The sequence below is a fragment of the Rhineura floridana genome, chromosome 2, assembly GCF_030035675.1.
Source record: "Rhineura floridana isolate rRhiFlo1 chromosome 2, rRhiFlo1.hap2, whole genome shotgun sequence".
Classification (NCBI taxonomy): Eukaryota; Metazoa; Chordata; class Lepidosauria; order Squamata; family Rhineuridae; genus Rhineura; species Rhineura floridana.
The window spans coordinates 224,559,603-224,575,685 of NC_084481.1; the positions used below are offsets into that span (position 1 = coordinate 224,559,603).

The 16,083-nt window shown below is 42.5% G+C and overlaps 1 protein-coding gene across 4 annotated transcripts in view; it reads left to right on the top strand.

Moving 5' to 3' along the window:
• The first annotated feature begins 560 nt into the window (after positions 1 to 560).
• Positions 561 to 16,083, top strand: part of ESR2 (estrogen receptor 2) — a 96,070-nt gene continuing 80,547 nt past the window's right edge. For all 4 annotated transcript variants that reach the window (XM_061612368.1, XM_061612369.1, XM_061612371.1 and 1 more), the window contains exon 1: positions 561 to 865. The gene's annotated coding sequence lies outside the window, so the exon portion shown is untranslated. The remainder of the gene's footprint in view (positions 866 to 16,083) is intronic.

A 16,083-nucleotide genomic window follows, 5' to 3' on the forward strand; every position in this document is an offset into this window, starting at 1 on the left:
CTTTAGTATATGGAATAACTTCTGCCTCTCAAATACATTAATTTACCATATTGAGGGGCAGTTATGAGGGACAACAGAAGTACAGAAGCAGTGTGCTAGTGTTTGCATGCACTACAGCGCAATCCTATGCACGTCTGCTCAGAAGTCCCACTGAGTTCAATGAGACTTACTCCAAGGTAAATGCAGCCTGCATAGAATCAAGATACATTTGACTCTCCTCCAAAGATTTAACTTCTGTGTGGGGGTGTGCTGAAACTGGTGGAATGCTGTTGTGTTCTGTCTATGCACAGAAACTTGCTTACTAAAAATATATAAAATTAGGACCTCCCCAACTTCCCCCCGAAAGGCAAATGAGGGGCAGAGTTTTTTTTACCAAAAGCAAGCGCCTGAAAAATGAGGACCCTGTCCCTGAGAAATGACACTTGGACAGTGTGATTCAAATGTGTCCTTCAGTAATTAGGTTGGTATTGTCAGATAATAAATAACTCTCTTGGTGTCCACAAAGATACATTAGTTTGGAACGAATGCTTACGGGTCTGGGCGCTGGAGCAGGCAGTGACTAACAAGCTTTCTGAAATTTGTCATGTCAGGAAGGAGGGGGAACTTAAACTGAGCTCTTGGTTTTGCCGGTGGAAAGAAAACACTGAGCGCATGTATGTGTGTGTGTGCTCTGAAGCTGACAAGATATCGCTTCGTAAGGGCTGGCATTTGAGCTTGTGGACGCTCTGTTGTATGCTGACCGTGGATACAGCTGTTGCTGTGGTGAGATAAAAGAAAGCGGAAAAGCAAAGTCAGAAATGCTGGTTGGTGTTTAATGCTCTCCAATAACTGCAAAGTCCAGAACAATCCAGTCAAAAGCACTCAGGTAGGTGCTTGTATTGGACTGTGTGAATTTTCATACATATACCTAGAGAGAGGTAATAATATCAATGAATGTTGGTAATGGATCAGGGACAGGAGTGTGGGAGAGAGGTGGAAATGATGCTATTGTAGATTTGATTGATAATAATTTGGGAAAGAGGAGAGTTACGGATATAAAGCTCAAAATGGCCTTTCTTCGGAGTGAGAATGATTCCTTTCAGATGTTGAAAGTTGTCTGGAAAGATCTGCAGAAATTTGTTAATTAAACAATTTGTGTCTTGTTTGCGTATGTGTGTGTGTTTAAATGACACCTTAAGAAGAAACTCTAGCAATGGCAGGAGTGTTGAAAAGCTCAAATCCATTGTAAGAGATGTGGAGTAGTGCCTTTTGGATCGGGCCCAACCTGAAGAGTGAAGAAATTCAGACTGCAATCTTATTGCTTGGCACTAACCCCTCACTGAGTTCAAAGGGCTTACTTCTGAGTAGACGTGTATACAATTGCTCTGTAAGCCACAGACTTGGGGAATATTTTTTCCAGTTTTTGTTTCTATGGTTCACTTTTTTTTAGGAATGTTATTAAAGGGATTAATGCACTGGTATTTCTGATTCATTCCATAAATTCCTCATTAATTCTACTACTGCCTCATTAATTCCTAATAACAATGTATGGAAGTGGTATTAGATTGTAACTCAGTCTATTAATAGGTGCATCGAAAAATACTTCCCAGCTCTGAGGGAAAAACCTCGCACTGGGCACAATGGGCATAGTGTAAAGCACTTCTAGGTCTCATTGATGTCAGTGGGAGAGTTAAGCTTATGCTTAACACTTTTCCGTTGAAATCAATGGGACTTCAAAGTATTTAACTCTGGCTGGAACATGACCAGAAGGATGCATACCTTAAGATCACATCTTTGAAGCCCTCATATCTGCATCTGTATTAGAATTGCTTGTTAATATGTTTTTTTAATAATGTTTTTAACCCTTTTTTAAAAGATGTTTTTAAAGCTTTTTTTAAATGTTTTTAACGTTGTTTTGTTTTAGTGAATTTTGGGGTCTGTTTTTATGATGTTTTAAAGTGCTTTTAGCGCTTCTGTTTGCTGTCCTGGGCTCCTTGCTGGGAGGAAGGGTGGGATATAAATCAAATAATAAATAAATAAATAAATAAAATATCTCAATTCCAAAAGTATGGACAACTCATTGTGGTTACTGCATACATGCTCAGAAGAAATCTCAATTCAAAAGTGTGAGGGATCTTTGTCTTGCTACTCTGTACGTGCTCAGAAGAAAGCTCATTTTTGTTATACTGCATGGTTCCTGGCTGAGAGTTCTAGCACTGAAAAGCCAGAGCTAAGTTTTAAACACATCCAAAACGGACTGTTTTGTAGTTATTTCTCAGATTTGTAACCCTCTCTATACCATGGTGTCTGGGCAGGTGGCAATCCCATCTTCTGCCACATGGGGGGGAGAGACCTGGGCTCAGTGCATTGCTAGTGATGCCTGGAAAGGTATGACCCTGCAGCCTGAAGAGGCACACTGAAGCGGAGGTTTCTAAGCCTCTGATCTGCAGCCTCAATGGGACTTGGTCTTTAGGAAGGAGCATAGTTCAGTGGTAGAACACCTGCTTTGCATGCAGAAGGCCCCAGGTTCAATCCCTGGCATCTCCAGGTAGGGCTCCCTCCCAGGAATCCTGGACAGCTGCTGCCAATCAGTGTAGACAATACTGAGCTAGATAGATCAATGGTCTGACTTGGTATAAAGCAGCTTCCTATGTACTTTTCCAGCCTTTTCACAGGGAGGGGCCATAGCTCAGTGGTAAAGTCCATGCGCTGTATGCAGCAAGTCCCCAGTCCAACCCCTAGCATCTCCACCCAAGTTCCTGGAGATGCAGCCAGAGGAGGCGACAATATCCTGTGTTAGGAGGACCCATGGTCTGACTCAGCAAAGACAACTTCATGTGCTCTGTCCTTAAAGGATTGCCCCCGAATCTCACAATCTTGCTTTTTCTTTTTAGTCCTAAAACCACTGCACTGATATAAGGATTTACTCTTTACTCATTTGTTCCTCCATTGCAATAGCTACTCAGACAGTTACCAGAGCATTATATATATATATATCTTTCTACCCGACGCAGAGTTGTAGAGATAGTGGGATTAAACATCAAGTGTTTTTAGCAGCTGATCACATCAATTACAAGGGGCCGTAGTTGAGATTCATGTAACAGAGCCTACATTGTTATAATTACAGTCTTTTACTTATTTTTAATATTCTGCTGAATCATTGTGTGTGTTCACATTTTTGGAATGCAAATGATAAATGGCAAATAGCTGGGCAGCGCTCCAGCCCCAGGAAAAAAAAAAGTTTGGATGAGCCTGAGAAATTGGTCTTCTTCTGAATATGCAGAAAGGCCGGTATCAAATTCTGTTTTGCAAGATATTATTAGCAAACATCTGCATCCTGTAAATCAGCTTGTTTCTAGTAGCTTTCTGCATTCAAGGAGAACAAAACAAAACCGGGCAAGGTAATGGCAGAGAGACCGCACAAATCTTGATGAGTTTTCATTATGCATCTTGAAATGCCAAGCTGTGACCTATGGATGTACAGTATGTGTGTATTATTTATTTAAGACATTTAGGAACGTAGGAAGATGCCTTATACTGCATCAGACCACTGGTCCCACTAGCTCAGTAGTGTCTACACTGACTGGCAGCAGCTCTCTAGCTTTTCCAACAGGATTTTTTTCCAGCCCTACCTGATCGAACCTGGGACCTTCTGCATGCAGAGATGATGCTCTGTCACTATACTGTCCTACAGTTCACATTTCCCCAAGGGAGTTTACAATAAATACGTACACATACAGAATAAAAACAGTGATAGGCAAGGCTAAAAAAAAAATATCACAGCAGGTTGAAAATGACTTAAAGGATTTTTAAAAATTGAAATGGATTTATCTACAGTATCTTTTTTGGGGATCAGATTTCATCCACATGCACGTACACCGAACCCACTAAGACAATGTAATCCCAGGCTAGCATGGAGTTTCTAGCATGGAAAGAAAGGCGGGGTATAAATGTAATAAATAAATAAATCGTTTACCCCAGTGAGGCTGCAATTCTATACACACACGTGCTGGGGTCAGAACAATGAGTCTTACTTCTGAGTAGACACACGTATAGGATTGCACAGCTAAGCAATGTAATTAATAACCTTTTGGGACCTCACATCAACATTTGGCTTTTCAAAAGGAAAACATGTGCTAGACTTGGCTCTAAGAGCGTGGACTTGTGGATGCTAAAATCTGTCAGCCTCTTAAAATAATAATAATAATAAAATAATAAAATTTTATTTGTGAGTTGCCTATCTGGCCGAATGAACGGCCACTCTAGGCGACGTACATTAATATAAGCAATTACAATATATAGACCAAAAGGTCACAATTCAATAAATCATCTAAAAAAACCCTTTCCAATTAATAAAAACATAAAATTAATCCACTTCAGAGATATTATAGGCCTGCCTGAATAGCCAGGTCTTCAAGGCTCAGCGGAACCCCATCAGGGAGGGGGCATGGCGAAGGTCAAAAGGTAGGGAATTCCAGAGGGTGGGAGCCACGATCGAAAAAGCCCTCTCTCTGGTCCGGGCCAGTCTAGCAGTTCTGGCCGAAGGGACCGAGAGGAGGTCCTGTGTGGCTGATCTCGTCAGGCGGCATAATTGATGATGCTGGAGGCGCTCCTTCAGATAAACTGGGCCGAAACCGTATAGGGCTTTAAAGGTCAACACCAACACCTTGAATTGCAGACTACCAGGACTTTTAGCTCTCATTTGCTTTTGATGGAAAAATAAAATTTGATAACCAGTTATTAAAACAAACAAAACCAGCAGCAAGAACACCAACTAATCATTTTAAACTAATTTGTATTCCAAACTCAGGCTTGAAATGGGGGGGGGGGGTAAAGGAAAATTATAATGATAGCTTGGTTGCATGATGCTTCAAAGATTTTTTCACAATCAATAGCGTAGCCATGGAGGGGGGCACAGTGTGGACAAGTGACCATCACTCAGCCTTACCTTACTAGGGCTACTGCAAGGTTAATATGGGGACACCCCTTGTCTGACACATCCTTGGAGGAACGCTGGCATACAAATGCATGCAACAGATAAATAAATAGGCATTTGCAGATAAAAGCACCCTAATAATAGGGTCACCATTTTGTTTGTTTGTTTTTCCCCCTGGCAGAGGCTCTGTGCCTTCAATAGTTGTGTGACAGCCAGAAATTCAATGGGTGCAGTCTTTCTTGGGGAGGAGGTTGCGGTGATAAAGAAAGCTGCATCTGTTGAATTTAATCTGAATGGAAGAACCGGCTTGAGTTCTGGGCAGACCTGATCCAGTCAGGAGGAGTGTCTGTTCTCCCGTGTAACTTTTTAAAAAGTGTTGCCTTTTTTTGTTTTATTTATTTAGCAAGCTTTATATGCCGCTTTGCCAATAAAAACCTCTAAGCTGTTTACAGAAAGCAATATATAATATTCGTTAATAAAATAAAGAATGCCAGTTAAATGTTAAAAACAAGATGAGCAATGTGGTCCTGCCTGTGCCAACCTGCCAGCCGCTACTTGTATTGGCCTTCCTGGCTTGCCATACCTGAATCAGCTCTCGGGCACTGTGCTTTTAGTTCCTCTTCTGCATTACAAGCAGCAGTCTGCTGCACGGTTGTTTACCTCGATAAAGCATTTGGTATTAAGCTGAACCCTGACAAAACTGAGGTACTGTTTGTGGGAGACAAGGGAAGGTTGGGGGATGTGGACCTGGTGTTCAATGGGGTACAATTGCCCCTGAAAGACCAGGTCTGTAGCCTCGGGGTCATTCTTGACTCCCGGCTGTCCATGGAGGCTCAGGTCTTGGCTGTGAGCTGGGCGGTGCTGTATCAACTCCATCTGATACGGAGGCTGTGCCCCTACCTTCCCAACCATCTGCTCCCATCGGTGGTACATGCCCTGGTCTCCTCTCGCCTAGACTACTGTAATGCGCTTTACGTGGGGTTACCCTTGAAAACGGTCCGGAAGCTGCAACTGGTACAGAATGCGGCGGCTCGCCAGATTAAAGGCAGCCGCTGGCGAGATCACGTCACTCCAGTGCTGAAGGAGTTGCACTGGTTACCGGTTGTTTTCCGGGCCCCATTCAAGGTGTCGGTTGTGACCTTTAAAACCCTATACGGTTTCGGCCCAGTCTATCTGAAGGAGCGCCTCCAACATCATCAGGGATGCCGCCCAACAAGATCAGCCTCAAAAGGCCTTCTCTCTATCCCACCAGTTAAAACAGCTGGACTGGTGAGGACTAGGGAGAGGGCTTTTTCAATTGTGGCCCCCACTTTGTGGAATTCTCTCCCAAATGATCTCCGCCATGCCCCCTCTATGATGAGCTTCTGCCAGGCCTTGAAGACCTGGCTCATCAGGCAGGCTTTTGGGGTGGGTTAGGTTTTATTATTATTGGTTGAGATTTTTAATGTTTTAATGTATTTATATGTTTTTATTTTGTACATCGCCCAGAGTGACTGGACAGCCAGCCAGATGGGCGACTAATAAATTTAATAAATAAATAAATAAATAAATAAATAAAATGAAAGGGCTCCTCCAGACAATGCATCAATTGACCATTCATCCTGCTTTGCTTTCACAAAGCTGGTCTTTTTTGAGGATTCGTTCTGATCTGCTTGTGGGAGGTTATACCACAGTGAGCACTCATCCTGATTTGTTTGCAGGGTGTTTACACGTCTCCCCAAGAGGCATTTGTGCGCTCGACACTTTTCAATGCATTTCCCCATCATTTTCCAAACCACAAAAAAAGTTAGATTCCTTATTAAAGTGGATTTGTTGGGCTGGCACAATGGAGCTCTTTAATCCACTTGAATGGTGCAAAAGCTGAAGTTCCAATATGTGCTTGATTTGTTCCCATGAAATACAGAAAGTCTGGATGCGCCTGAGTTGTTTTTGTTATGCATCCTGTGGGTGGTCCTTTTAACAACATTCCGAAGGCCACGTGCTAGCGGTGGGTGTGGGCCAATGGCAAAAATGGGTGGAGCCATGAATGTAAATTTTATCTTTGTACGTGCTGTCTCTTCTTACGCTCCATCTTAAGAATTTTCTCAAGAGTCTTAAGAATGTGACTCACTTAATTTTGCACTTTTGGGCTTCATTATCAAAGCAGACCCCCTTGCTTAAAATCCAGCCGGATGAAGACTTCTGGGGAATTTGAAAGCGTGCTCACTATTCTTTGCCATTTTGGTTGGTCCTAATAAACGGATTGAAGATTATGGATTTTTTTTCTTAAATAGGAGAACTAAAAAGGATGGGCGGGGGGAGAACATTATAAATCATTTCTGATCAAAAAAGACAGAGGGAGAAAATATCAGTAGCTGGAAATAATTTGTCTCCTGATGCTTAGAAACAGCATATCTGGGTTCACATCTCCTTGCTGGCAAGGATTTATGTTAAGACTGCCAGCCTTAAACTGGCTTAACCTTTGCAGGGTTTCCAGCTATTCAGCATATTTGTGATATTTTTGTAGCTCCCAAGAAAGTCTATTTTGTCGATATTACTACCGATTTAAATACATCCATGCATAAGGATGTACCTGTTTGAAATGAATGACTAAATTTGTTCTCAAACAATGTCTGCACAAAACCAATAAAACTGATAATGCAGCACATGGATTCCTTCTTATTTACACAACTCTTGGATTTAAAGACAGACTGATTTTAATGGATTTGTCTCTTCTCCAGGAAGGAATTACAAATCAAAATTTGATAATTATCAAACATACCATAAAGATACACTTGGACAGGATGTTCATGGGTGTGGTTCAAATAAATATGTGCATGTCACAGTGACCTTCAGTGTTTGCAGAAACGGGCCAATGTCTAAAACCAACTCCCCTGCTACATGGGCCCCATTTTAACTTTTTAATTATATTCTATTTTTTTACCTGTTTAACAGACAGCCTTGGAAATTTGCCATCTAGTGGAGTATATTAAACAGGGGGAGTGGAGGAGCCCAGAAGGTGACTGGGATTCACATGAACAATCTGAGTTTAAGAACACAAGAAGAGCCTGCTGGATCAGGCCAATGGCCCATCTAGTCCAGCATCCTATTCTCACAGTGGCCTCCTGATCGCAACAACATTCTCCCCTCCTGTGGTTTCCATCAGCAACTGGTATTCAGAAGCATGCTGCCTCCGACTGTGGAGGTTAGGGAGGGGCAAAGGAATCGATTTTGGTTTCTCTCCATTTGTCACTTTTCCAGTTAGGGTTGCCAGGTTCATGGTTGCCAGGCCCAGCCTCCAAGAGGTCTTCTGTATCTTTAAAAGTTGTGCAGGGGGAAGGGAGAATTCCACCTTGTGGTTTTTCTCATTACAGTGTTGTAAGAACACCTCCACTTGCCTGCCTTTCTCTTCTCCTAAAGATACAGGATCAGTCTCAGGCCCTGAACCTGGCAACCCTATGCAGAATGATCGACTGTGTACGTAAGGGGTGAGACAATTTTTCTGGTATCCTGGTCCCAAGCTGTATAGGGCTTTATATAGCAGAACGAGAACCTTGAACTTAGTCCAGTATCAAACTGACAGGCAGTGCTATTCTTTCAACATGGACTAACATGCTTGCAATATCTTGCCCCAGTGAGCAGTCGCACCACTGCATTTTGCACGAGCTGCAGCTTCTGGACCAACCTCAAGTGCAGCCCCACGATTTATGAGTCACTTTCCACAGGTACAGTCTCACTTACACAATAAAAACTGATACAAATAAAAATCATACAATAACATATTAAAACAAATAAGGCACATTAAAATGACCATCCACAGTAATATTGAACAGGCCATCTTCTCCATCTACCCCAACCCCAATAATAATCACCACAAAAAGAAAACATTGCTATGAAAATAGCAGTCCCCAAATGCCTGGCAGAACAAAAATGTCTTTGTCTGCTTCTGAAAAGAAGCTGGTGTTGGCCCAAGGTGGGCTTCCCTTGGAGGAGCTTTCCACAAGCTGGGTGCTACCACTGAAAAGGCCTATAGCCACCTTCTGGACTTTTCCTGGTGGAAGCTTACGGAGAAAGGCCTGTATGATGATCTCAGGGTCTAGACAGGCTCATTGCCTGGACAAGGTTGTGCCACTTCAGCCTGAAGGTGGTCTGTCTGTGTGCGTGTGCCTGTGTTTGTGTGTTGTATTTTTAGATGCTTCAGCCGGCTATAAGGACTCCTAGGCCTGAATAGTAAATGAGCAAGTTAGGAAGACAGATATGCACTGCCTGACGTGCTAGTTTACTACATCCAGATAGCTTCTGTTTGGTTTTTGTATGGGTGGACATCAAAAAATATGACCTGAATGATACCACCTTATTCTGTGTATTGTGTAGATCAACTCTTTGTTCCTGGATTGATAAGGAGGTTGGTCTCTCTCTCTCTCTCTCTCTCTCTCTCTTTCCCCCCTGCTCAGAGATATTCCTCCAGGAGTTTTGGAGGTCCAGATTGCACAATATATTCTGTGTTTGCTCTTTGATTTACTAAAGCTAATTGTGGCTTTCTGAATTTGCATGGTGAAATTATTTTGGCTTAACTAGGTATTTGTTGAATGGATTCAATGCAACAATAAGATGCTTCTTTTAATACATATGGCTACAGGTTTAGCACCTGTGATTATTAAGATTAAAGAAGAGTTAAGTTGAAAAGAGGCCATTTTTCCTGAGCGAGAGCCAGTGGGGTCTAGTGGTTAAGGTGTTGGACTACAACCTGGGAGACCAGGGTTCAAATCCCCGCACAGCCATGAAGCTCACTGGGTGACCTTGGGTCAGCCACTGCCTCTCAGCCTCAGAGGAAAGCAATGGTAAACCCCCTCTGAATACCGCTTACCATGAAAACCCTCTTCATAGGGTCACCACAAGTCGGAATCGACTTGAAGACAGTCCATTTCCATTTTCATTCTAGGTTGTTAACTTTCTCAAAGCTTTTTTTTTTTATTCCATCAGTAGCTACATCTAATGATGCACAGTGGTAGAAGTAAGCAACTATCTTCAGGTATGGAGTAACTACATAAGCTGGTGCAGAAACATTACTACCATAAGCTACAAAAGCTTTAAAAGTTTTTTTAAAGGGAGATGTGGGGTAATTTTTAGTTTCTGAAAAGGAAAATGAGGCTAGATCTCAGACCTACACAGGGTCCTGCCATCTGAACATAACATAAGAATCTATGAAGAATCCTGCTTGATCAGACCAAAGACCCATCTACTGTAGCATCTTGTTTTCACAGTGGCCATGGCCAACCAGATGCACATGGGAAGCCCACAAGCAGGATCTGTGTGCAACAGTGCACTCCCCAGTTGTGATTCCCAGCAACTGGTATCAGAGGCATGCTGTCTCTTACAGTGGAAGTCAAACATGGCCATCATGACTAGTAGCCATTGATCCTCTATTAATTTATCTAACCCTCTTTTAAAGGCACCCAAGTTGGTGACCAAAACTGTCACTTGTGGGAACAAATTGAACAGTTTCACTATGCACTGTGTGAAGAAGTACTTTACTTTGTCTGTCCCGACATTCAGCTTCATTGGATGTCCATGAGTTCTAGTGTTATGCGAGAGGGAGAAAAACTTTTATCCACCCACGCTTTCCATGCCATGCAAAAGTTTGTATTTATTTATTATTTGATTTATATCCCACCCTTCCTCCCAGCAGGAACCCAGGGCTGCAAACAAAAGCACTAAAAACACTTTAATACCTCATAAAAACAGACCTTAAAATACATTAAAACAAAACAACTTAAAAAAACTTTTTTTTTAAAGCTTTAAAGACATCTTTTAAAAAAGGGTTAAAAACATATTGTTTAAAAAAGGGTTTTTAAAAAATATATATTAAAAGCAATTCCAACACAGACGCAGACTGGGATAGGTCTCAACTAAAAAGGCTTGTTGAAAGAGGAAAGTCTTCAAAAGTCATTGAAAATATAACAGAGATAGCGCCTGCCTAATATTTAAGGGGAGGGAATTCCACAGGGTATATATCCTGTCTCCTCTTACTTGCTTTTTCTGGAAATTAAAAAGCCCCAAATGTTGTAACCAGTTGATCAGTGGTGAAGGAAAGGCACTTTCTGCATACTTAGAGGCAGTTTATGGTATAATGTTCCAAAATAATTTGTTTGGTGGCTACACCTGGGAAAGATGATGATACACTGGTGTGGATAATAGAGGGCAGACAGGGCTGCAAGTGGGAGTTCTTAATAAAGAGTTCTTACATGGCGCAGGAATCCAGTGGTTTGATCACACGATGGGAAGGGGCGATGTGCCTTGGAAGTTCAATCCCACCTCCCTTCCTGAGCTTCTCAAACTATCAGCATATCTTCTAAACTAGTGATGGGGAAGAAGTTTGGCTTGGTTCACAATTTAATTTGCACTTCAACTAATGTTGTTGTTGTTATGTGCCTTCAAGTCAACTATGACTTATGGTGACCAAATGAATCAGTGACCTCCAACAGCATCTGTCGTGAACCATCCTGTTCAGATCTTGTAAGTTCAAGTCTGTGGCTTCCGTTATGGAATCAATCCATCTCTTGTTTGGCCTTCCTCTTTTTCTACTCCCCTCTGTTTTTCCCAGCATGAACTAATAAACTAAGGAACTTGAACTAATGAACTAACTAATAAATGACCTGAAACATAGCTGTCCTTAGAAGTTCACACTTCTTGGAATTTTGCAATAATATTCTGCAACCCCAAAATGGGTATATTAGGGGAAAGGGTCTGTAAAAATGCATATGTTAGGGCAAATAACATTCAAACTGCATTATAGTTCCTTGCAAAAAATTGTTTGTGAAAATATGGATATTAGGAGAAATTCACACTAAAATGTTGATGATTTTTTGCAAGGACTTTGTTTTAAAAAATTGCAAAGTAATGCAGAAATGTGGAAACTTCAACTTGATTGGAAAAATAAGAAGCTGAAAGAAGCCAAAATGGACAGATTTGTCCATTCCTACTCCAGACAGAAGGACCATTCTCCTATGTGATGACTTTCTGCCACATGAGAGTGGAGAACCCTTTAATCCCAGGATGAAGATCAACAAAGGCTAGCCCCGCCCAATATCGTGGAGAGCCAAAATGGAGGTCCATGATTAGATTTTATGTTGTTGGTTTGTTTGCTTGTTTGAAATACTGAAAGGCAGCCACAGATAGGGATTGGCAAATCTGCCCATTTTGGTTTCTTTCAGTTTCTCATTTTACCAATCTTAAATTCAGCTCTCCATGTTTCCACATTACTTTTGCAAAATTCGGAAAAGTGCACATTTTAAAAGATGGTGTGTTTCAGTTGGCATAATGTTTGGAAAGTGAAAATTAGGTGGATTTGCCTTTAAATGTGAACTGAACTTAATCAAATTTAGCCCCCATTCCTTGTCAAAGACCAGTGGGATGGAGATTTGATAAGGGCGGTGGTGCTAGCCAATCAGCATCCTCCCGAAGCTGCTGTTGGTCCTATTCAGGGGAAAAGATAGGCACAATAGGAGTCTCTGTTTTCCCCCTCTGTAGAGTTTTCTCCTCCCACAGTGCTGTTGCCACATCCTAGGTTTGATCCCCCTGCAGCAGTTTTCAAGATTTTGAAAAAGCTGAGTGATCCAACCAAAGATCTCCCATGTCACATGTAGTTTGGCCCTGTGAGGATAAGCTCTTCAGGGAAGGGGTCTGGCAGGGCCGGTTCTAAAGGGCGGCCAGGTAGGTCACTGGCCCAAGGGCCCCTGGAGCTAAAGGGGACCCTGAGGGGCCCCTCCACTCACCTTCTGTAATCCGCAGCAGCAGCCACGGATCACAGGGCAGGAGCTTCCGCTCACCCCACCTACCTGTCTCCTGCCTTTTAGCATTGTTCTTAATGAAGATGGCAGCCGAGGTTTCCCTAAGGCAGCCTTTCCCAACCAGTGTGCCTCCAGGTGTTGTTGGACCACAACTCCCATCAGCCTCAGGCAGCATTGCCAATGGTCAGGAAGATGGGAGTTGTGGTCCAACAACATCTGGAGGCACACTGGTTGGGAAAGGCTGCCCTAAGGTGCTGAAGCCCCTGCCACCATCTTGGTTGATGGCAGAGATGCGCGCACGTAGCACGCATGCATGCCATCAACCAAGATGGCAGAGGAGTCTTCATCCCCTTAGGGAAACCGTGGTTGCCATCTTGGTTAATGGCAATGCTAAAAGACAGGTGACAAGTAGGTGGGGGTGAGTGGGGAGTTGAGCGCGTATGTGCGCACACACACACACCAGGGCCCAGGGAAAGCTGATGCACAAGGGCCCAGGCATACCTGGGGTCAGCCCTGGGTTCTGGTTCCAGTAGTTCTTAACCTGGGGTGCATGCACCCCCTGGGGGTGCGATACACTTTTTCCTGACAATGCTGCCCTCTAATGCCAAGTTTTATTTATGAAATTTTAAAAAACTTATGCCTTGCTTTTCTCCTCCATCAAGGAGTTGTTGAAACAAAAATTGAATATAAAAAGCAACCGTCAAATTTATAAAACTAAAAACAAGAGCTAAAAGCAAAAAGACAAAGAGCTGCACTAACAAAACAATACATGAAGCAACAGCAGATTGTTGAAAAGGGCACATTTTCTAGTGTCGGTGGAACACAAAGGGAATGATGACCTGGGCCAGAGCGTTCCATATATGAGGGGGGAGGCCACCACAGAAAACAATTGTCTCGCTTAATGCCACTAACTTGGTCCCAGAAGGCAACAGGGCATAGTAGCAGATTTCCATGAACAGGCAGATTCACGTAACAAGAGAACATTCTTCAAGGAGCTTGATCCCAAGAAGTGTATAGGGCATTCTAGCTAATAACCAATGGTGTGTTTAAGCATTGCTGAAGACCATTGGTGGAAAAGTGGGAGAAGCATGTAAAAACAAACAACTATTTCAAATTTGACTGAATTTCTTGGCATTTAGCCATCTGAGCAGAAAGAATGTCTGATTAGGTTATTCTGCAGCTAAAGGGATGGCAAGGATAAGTACAAGGGAAAATAAAGTGTGGATAAAACAGCAACTAGTTACCAAGTCATTATTTGCCACAGTGTGCATGTAACTTGCTTTGTGAATGGATACTTTGAAGCACCCCAAGAAGAATATTATCTTGCTCCTGTTTCACCAAATTTCTGATCAGGCTGATTCACGATTCCGCAATCCATGCAACAAGAATAGGTGCCAGAGTGGAATGGTGATGGAACTGTAAAGCTCGTAGACCTGCTTATGTTGCTGAACATTAAGGAACATAAGAACATAAGAAGAGTCATGCAAGATCAGGCCAAAGGTCCTTCTAGTCTAGCACTCTGTTTCTGAAAGTAGCCACCAGATAATCTATGGGAGGGATGGGGGATGCAGGAATTCCTTCCCACTGTCTGTGTCCAGTGGATAGTATTTAGTGCGGATAGGTGTTCGCACAGGACACGGCCATAATAGAGCTCTCCCACTTGTGTCCATCTGCAATGTTTGACAGTAACTCATGGATGGCAACGAGGAGGGCAACACAGTGGAGGGCGCTAATATGCTTCTAGTGAATCATGTCTTCTCATGATGTGTCCAAAGTATGATAACCTCAGTTTCATCATTTTAGCTTCTAGTGATAGTTCTGGTTTAATTTGTTCTAACACCCAATTATTTGTCTTTTTCGCAGTCCATGGTATTTAGAGATAGTCCCTTAGTATTAAGAACTGGTAGTTGGAGGACTTGTCCTAAACTCACATAACCCAGGCAGTTCCCAAAGACCTAGAGGCTGTTCCACACGTTTTGTCTTAGATGTTCTGGTGAATAAAGTTGTTTCAAGCCGCTCCTCATTCTGCTTGCCTGTCTGTGGACCCAGAATCATTACAGTATGGGTTGCCAGGTTCCCTTTTACAACAAAGCTGTGCTTCTTTCCACTGGCTTAAGGACTGTGATGACTAATTTACAGTAATCGTTGTTTTTGAGACCGTGCAACTGCAAAGTAATTCCTCTGGCAGTAAGGGTCAAAGATATTAAGAGAACAGTGTGCGTGTTTTCGCTGGGTCAAAGAGAACAACATCTAAATTTAGCCCAGTGTGTTTGTTGTGGGTCAACTGAATGCGTTGGTTTGGTCTTTCCCTTAGAAATTCATGGAAAATAAGTGTGGGAAGAAGATAAACAACCAGAGATATGTGTATATTGAAAGACCATTTATAATATTATTTTCCCTCCCCACCCCGCCACCACCACAATTAGGTTTTGAAATTAATCAAGCAGGCAGAAAACAACCCAAGGTTTAGATCAGGAATGGGGAACTTGTGGCCCTCCAACTCGTTGGTCTTCAACTCTCATCAGCCCCAGCCAGCAGGGCCACTGGTTAGGCATGATGGGAATAGTAGTCCAAAAACCTGTTAAGGGCCATGGGTTCCTCATCTAGAGACTGATGAACCCTTCCAAGAAAATCCCATGGAAGAATCTGTTGTTACCACACTTCCTCAGGACACATGATATACACCTGAAACTTACTTTTCAATGTTCAGGGAGTAAGCTCTTTTAGAACACGTATGATTGAGGGACAATTGTCAAGAAATCAGAAGAAGGCTAGGACTGGGGAGGGCAGCTATGAGAGAACTAGAAAAGATCCCCAAATGCAAAGATGTATCACTCAACACTGAAGTCAGGATCATTCAGACCATGGCATACCCTGATCTCTATGTGTGGATGTGAAAGTTGGACAGTGGAAAAAGTGGATAAGAGAAAAATCAACTCATTTGAAATGTGGTGCTGAAGGAAAGTTTTGTGGATACCATGGACTGCAAAAAAGACAAATAATTGGGTGTTAGAACAAATTAAACCAGAACTATCATTAGAAGCTAAAATGATGAAACTGAGGTTATCATACTTTGGACACATAATGAGAAGACATGATTCACTAGAAAAGACAATAATGCTGGGAAAAACAGAAGAGAGCAGAAAAAGAGGAAGACCAAACAAGAGATGGATTGATTCCATAAAGGAACCCACAGACCCGAACTTACAATATCTGAACAGGGTGGTTTGTAAGAGATGCTATTGGAGGTCGCTGATTCATAGGGTTGCCATAAGTCGTAGTCGACTTGAAGGCATATAACAACAACAGTGTTTGAGGGAGAAATGCTCTACTGCTTGGGTAACCTCTTCCTTCTGCTCTGCTGTCTCTGTTCTGCCAGATGATGCAACCTGGTAGAGC